Source organism: Lepisosteus platostomus, unplaced genomic scaffold (genome assembly GCF_059453375.1).
Source record: "Lepisosteus platostomus isolate fLepPlt1 unplaced genomic scaffold, fLepPlt1.hap1 Scaffold_104_H1, whole genome shotgun sequence".
In the NCBI taxonomy this organism is placed as follows: domain Eukaryota; kingdom Metazoa; phylum Chordata; class Actinopteri; order Semionotiformes; family Lepisosteidae; genus Lepisosteus; species Lepisosteus platostomus.
The window spans coordinates 175001-181223 of record NW_028291485.1 but is presented as its reverse complement, the minus strand read 5'-3'; the positions used below and the strand labels follow the sequence as shown (position 1 = coordinate 181223).

Here is a 6223-nt window from a genome sequence, read left to right as displayed (position 1 = left end):
AGAACACACAAGGGCTCATCCACGAGTTGAACCCAGGACCTCCCACACCCTAAGCGAGAATCATACCCCTAAACCAATGAGCCACGGCAGCACTTTCCATTTTATTCTGTCAGCCAGCTTGAGGACGGGGGAGAGGCGTCATTCGCTCGTCCAGTCAGACCTTCATCAATAAGTCAAGAAAGCCGCAATTACACGACTGCCTTGCAGACGAAGGGCAGTGAACTGCACCCGGTAAGAGGGGAACAAGCGGCACTAGGCGACACCGAGGCATGAGCCCCAGGGAGGGGGGTTAGCTTGCATGGTACAGCGCTCGCTTTGCATGCGAGAGGTAGCGGGATCATTTCCCACGTCCTCCAGGTGTGTGCTTAGAGCTTGATGTGCCGAAAGGTGTCCTTTAGCCTGTGGTCACGCCTTGCATGGAGAGCGTCATGCAGCTGTCAATCATTTCGCAGCCACGCCCCCTCTTCATCTTCTCTCTGCCTTAAGCGTCTCCGCCACTCTCTCTTGACATTTCATGTCAGCATGTCAGAAGTCCGAGTGACGTTTTTAATGGCTGAGTGAGGGCACGATGCTGAAGCAGAGAGGCCACTTCAGCCAGAGAGACTTGTGCTAGGTGAGATCTGAAAAACAGACTCGCAACAGAAACAGACCAAAAAAGTATCGGTGAGCTCAAAAGGCAAATGCAACATCCAGCAGAGGGCGTCTAAAGATTAGGGAACGGGCGACTGAAATCCATGAGGCAAACTTTCCGGCTGTGTACTGCAGCTGGCCTCGTTGGCGTGGTTGGTAGCGCGTCAGTCTCATCATCTGAAGGTCCTGAGTTTGATCCTCACACGGGGCAGGGCTGCTTCCTCTCTTGCTCTTTTCAAACACTTGCGGCAACTGTTCGCTCATAACCACGTCTGGAATGCGTGACCTTTACACGGGGGAGAAGCAACGCCGCATCCCTTTTCTAAAGAACATTCACATTCAGAAATAAGTCAAGAAATTTGCCATTACTTTCGCTCGCGCTGCTGTCAGCCTGCCCATGTTGCCAAAGAAAGATTCACTCGGCGTCAACATGACAGAACAGCGATCACTTGAAAACACTATTCCACACTCCGTAAGCAAGAACTTCAGTGTTTGCAGTCACCCGATATGCCGATAGTCAAAGGAGCACAAAACACGAAGCGTCAAAAGAGAAGATGAGTTGATGGAAAGAGCGTTGAATTGATGAGCACAAAAGTTCAGCTCGTACAATAGGCAACGAAGGTCCCGGCGTCATCATCGCACTTGAAAGGACTGCCTTGCAGACTAAGGGCAGTGGGAGGTTGCTGTTTTGAGATGGAGGCATTGGGATGGTGGGCCGAGATCTATTCTTCTTAAGGAATTCTTCATCGTGAAAGATCGGTCCACAGGTCATCCAAAGAACTTACAAATTTTTTGGACTCAGGGAATCACGTGCTTCCGGAAGGGAGTGAAGTGCTCAAACACATGACATGCCCCCTTGATCTCACATGCACAATTCTGCTGCAACATGCACAGCTACCGTCCACACCAGGCAGTGGGGCTTCAGCAGAATTTGCTACGCCACCTGCAATTACATATCCAGCTGCACACATATACATGGCCCCTCTGTCCTTTTCAGGATCTCAAAAAAAAGCATAGCGTGGTTTTCCTGCAACCTGATTGACCGCATCTCCCTCAGAATGTGCCCCGTTGCATTCATTGCTGAAGCAGGACGGAGGCTAACGGGCATGCCAGAACAGTTAGGCTCAGCGATCTCTCCAAAATATTGTGGTTGTAGTGGAAGAAATATGGTTTAAATTGTACCTTGGTATTTCAAACTCTCTCTAGAATGTGATCCATTTCTATTTTATTTTGACAGGAACTGGCTAATGACACTAGATGAAAAGAGAAGAAAGAAAACACAACGTTTCGGCCGTGGAGCCTTCTTCAGGTGTGAGGGCTCCACGGCTGAAATGTTGTGTTTTCTTTCTTCTCTTTTAAGCATGGAATAGACCTATTACTTGTTCCTTTGCAGCCTACGCATGCTGACACAGCTCCCCACCTGAACTGCTAATGATGCCTGGTAGTTTGTGGTACTTGGGTATTGTCTTATGTTTGCTCAAACTGCATATGTGTGATTGCATATTTTTGGGTATTTTCATATGTCAATATTTAATTCACTGACATTCCTGTATGCTTGGAAGAAAGGTAGATTGGATTTGGCACAGGACGCCTGCCCATATTTGTTGATCATTGTTGGGCTGGAAAAACAATGATAAAAAGTGTATGAAAAAAGCTCTCTCCAATATTTCCCTTCTCTTCGCCATGGTTACACTGCCCGTTCTTTCCGTCTTTTGTCCTTCTACAAAGATTCCAGGGCTCTTTTTCCACCATAATATCAGAATATTTTTTTCTCTTTTAAAGGCTGTAGGTGGGGTGTGATGGACTGTACCACTATCATAGAAGATTTTTTCAGGACACATCGCAGTTCCATAGTAGAATTTATCAATAGTAGAATTCCATAGGACATTATTTACCAACATATTACCCAGTGTGAGACTCTGCCAGTAAACCTCAGAGCATTGAGTTCTCCACTGATAAAGATGGCTGTCTGAAGTCATGAAATCCACTGCTGGGATGCCTGAGAGACAGTAATTGAATCTTGGCTGGAATTAGGCTTTCTATTAGTGTTGATCTTTGGGAATTATGTGGTAAAAAGGGAAAACTCCTTTACTTTAGTCACTTTGAATGTTCAAATGTACAGAACCTGCAAAACTAAGCAATGAAAAAAATCCATCACCACTCTCATGATAGCATAACTCATAGTCTCTGCTGTTGTGTAACAATACACACTTTCAATTTTCTTATCGCCTGTCTCCAGAGAGAATGTTGTTAGTGCTGATGACCTTGAATTAGACCTTGTTGACTCTGTAAAACAATCTTCCTCTGCTTAGATTTTCACTCAGATTGATTTTGTTCTCAGATTATTCCTGGCAGGACTGAGTTTCTAGGAAATGAAAAGTGAAAGAAAAAGTACAGAAGATCAGCCCTTGAATATACAACATTGTGCAGTGAGATTGTTAAATGTATTAGCTGCTATCCTGAGTTAGAGCCTGTCGTGGTAAGCAGTGGATGACAGGATCTAGCACAGATACTAATGAAACACTGTTAATGAAAGATAAAACACTTGAGTCTTATTTTAGTTTTCCATTTCCCTTTCATTTGTGATGTACTGTACAACAGGCCACAGAACATGCACAAAAACAGATATGCACACATTCACACCAGGCAATGACAGTCTGCCCAGTCAGAATCTGAGCTGAGGTATCAGAATTCTGAATTCCCTGAATTCTGTCATGGATCATCCACAATAAGGGCAATGTTTGAACACGAGGATCCCCAGGAGAGAGCCTAGTAACACAAATCTTGGAGCAAAAGCAGATGATTAACTTCATAGTTTGTGTGGTTGAGCCAAAGTTGAGCATGAGGATATGTGAGTCACCATTCTTAGAAATGGATCCAACTTCAGACAGGCGTCAAAAGTAAGAGTATACAGTGCTGGGGCAATGACACTTCAATGATCAGAAGGATAACAAGAGTTTTAATGCATTGAAATTGATTTTCTGGTGATGCACACTGTCATGGAACTATTAATTTTTTAAGGATCACTTACTGACGTCAGACAGCTGCCAATTCTCCAGACTGGAAGGATGAACAGTTTATCCCCCTAGGTACCATATTTCCATATTTCGAAGCATTGGAATAATACATGTCATACAGCAACATAAAAACAGGAAGACAAGTATCACAGCCCCTATAATCGGTGTTAGTAACTTAAAAGAAAAACATTCCCCCTGGCCCAAACTGTGATTCTAACCAGGAGAGAAAAGCCGGTGTATCTTTTATGCCTCTCTCTTTATTCACCTTGTCTTTTAGTTCTTTCAAATGCTGAATAGCGAGCGTAAGATTTCCATAATCATCGTCATTAGCTGGAATATATGTACAACAGGAGTCTCCTACTAAAGCATAGACTCCTCCAGATGCTGCATTTTGAAGGTCCAGCACGAACCTGTTCTGAAGTGCCATTAATCTAACTCCCCTTAATTCTTGTTTGATAGCGTCTAAGCCTTCTAACGTGATATTAATAAAAGAGTACATTTCATAAAAAGTCGCATGGGTGAGGCTGTAGAATGAGGCATTAAAGCACATATATAACAAGATGCATTAAATTTCTTTAACTTTACAGTATGATTTATAAATTTATACCACAAATTACTCATGTCCCCCTCATTATCAGTTTCATTCAGCCAGTTTGTATACAAAGAGGCTTCGTGTTTAGATTCTTCCTCTTTTGGGGTGGTGACAGGCTTCTACATAAAAAGGAAAAAGGCTGTGCACATCAGTCCCAAGCAGGTTATCCCCATCTGTCCTTGTGGAGACATCACTCCTGCGCTTTGCTCAGTTCGTTTGTGACCTTTTTACAGTGGGAAGCATGAATCCAGGGCACCATTTCTGTGACCTTCACAGCAGTGGCAGTGGTCAGCAGCACCTGGTACAGCCCCCTCCACCTGAGTGAACACCATTTCTTTTTCCTGAAGTCTTTCACCAGAATCCAGTCTCCTTATTCACTCATTAGTTCTTACAGCACAGGTAAATCCCTGTGGGCTGGAGCCCAGCATAATCTTAGGCTTTTTTGGTCAACTTTGGTCAACAGATTGGTCAACAACTGGGTAATAACTCTTAGAAAAATCTACACATTGTTCCCCTGCCTCAGCTGTGACGTTTTGCAGAACAATTCTAGCTGAAGTTGTAAAATTTCTCTTTGTTCCGTTCCTGCAAAACATCTTATTATGAACAAACAAACCACAATAATCATTTGCATCTAGGGGAATCACTCCCAAGGGTAACCCCCCTTAAAACTATATTGTTCTACCCATCAGGTTCTGCCACTAGATAAGAGAACCTTTCCCATGAAATCATTTTTTGACCTTCATGATCCCTTCAGGGCGTACAATTAGCACAGAAGCAGCAGCTTTAGTCCACATGTTTTTCAAACAGGATATTAACGATATGATCATAACGAATAATACCAGACCCACAAATATGTATTGAACCAGAGACCCTCTCCATGTTCCTAGCACAGACTGTAGCCATGCACCAATGCCCCAATCATCTGGATTGCAGGATTTACGAAGAAAATTATTTTCGCAGTAATTAATTTATTATATTTACTATATTTATTATACACGTGTAAATTAATTACTGCGAAAATAATTTACTTCGTACACTGTGCAGAGAGCCGTATACTCCTAGTTGCGGCACACACGATACGTACAGTAAAAAGCCTCAGGCACTGTGTTAGATGTGTTTTCGACGTTATATATGCGTTTATTAATGTCGTCGATTTTACGGTTGCAATTCGACGTTGATTATACGTCGAGGCGACGTATATATACGTATAGCCGTATTTTCGCCGTGAATATACGTATATTCGACGAATCAATGCCCACTGTGTAAACTCTTGAGCAAACTCTGAACCAGCTCTAAGGAAACGAATCCGATTAGACGTTACTTTGACTCATCTTTTTACGCTCAGTGCGGGATTGCTCAAATATGCAAATGGTGAGGCTCCAGTTCGACACCACTTTACAGTATCTGACAAAAGCATGGCAGACTGTGCCATGACCGGCAGATAACTTCTGCTTATTTTTACCATATGAAACATTGGAAATCCTGCCACTTGCATTTGTGACACTTGATTTTGGCTCCACCTAAGACACTCTTAAATCTTCAAACACTTTTCTCTTCTCCCGCAACACTCTTGTCTGTCGGCACTATGTGGCAGCGTTGCATGACAACCCATCTCACCACGGAAAGGAACCTAACAGCTTTGGTAAGAGAGGAGAAAAGAACCTGACCCATACGGGGCTCGAACCCACGACCTTGGCGTTATTAGCACCACGCTCTAACCAACTGAGCTAACCGGCCTCATGACAGCAGTTCTCTCTGTGCTGCAAAAAATCGAACTCAGGGAATTTATTTTGCCCTCCTTTGAATAGAAAGCCGTGTAATTCAGTGTACGGGCTTTCTCGTGCAGTTTCATGGTTCTTGTAACCCAAATCCTACACTGGCCTGAAGTGCCCCCCCATTTCACAGCATTTTTCAGCTGATTTAAAATGTACCTAAAGGAGAAGCATTATTGAAGACCATCAATTACCAAGTGCTTTTGGTGGTC

General features: G+C 43.4%; 2 non-coding genes across 2 annotated transcripts; one reads left to right on the top strand and one right to left on the bottom strand.

The window, feature by feature from the left end:
- The first annotated feature begins 768 nt into the window (after positions 1–768).
- Positions 769–841, top strand: trnam-cau (transfer RNA methionine (anticodon CAU)). Its single transcript has one exon. It is a non-coding gene; the product is annotated as a tRNA-Met (tRNA).
- A 5061-nt stretch (positions 842–5902) lies between these two features.
- Positions 5903–5976, bottom strand: trnai-aau (transfer RNA isoleucine (anticodon AAU)). The gene has a single exon. It is a non-coding gene; the product is annotated as a tRNA-Ile (tRNA).
- Positions 5977–6223: the final 247 nt, after the last annotated feature.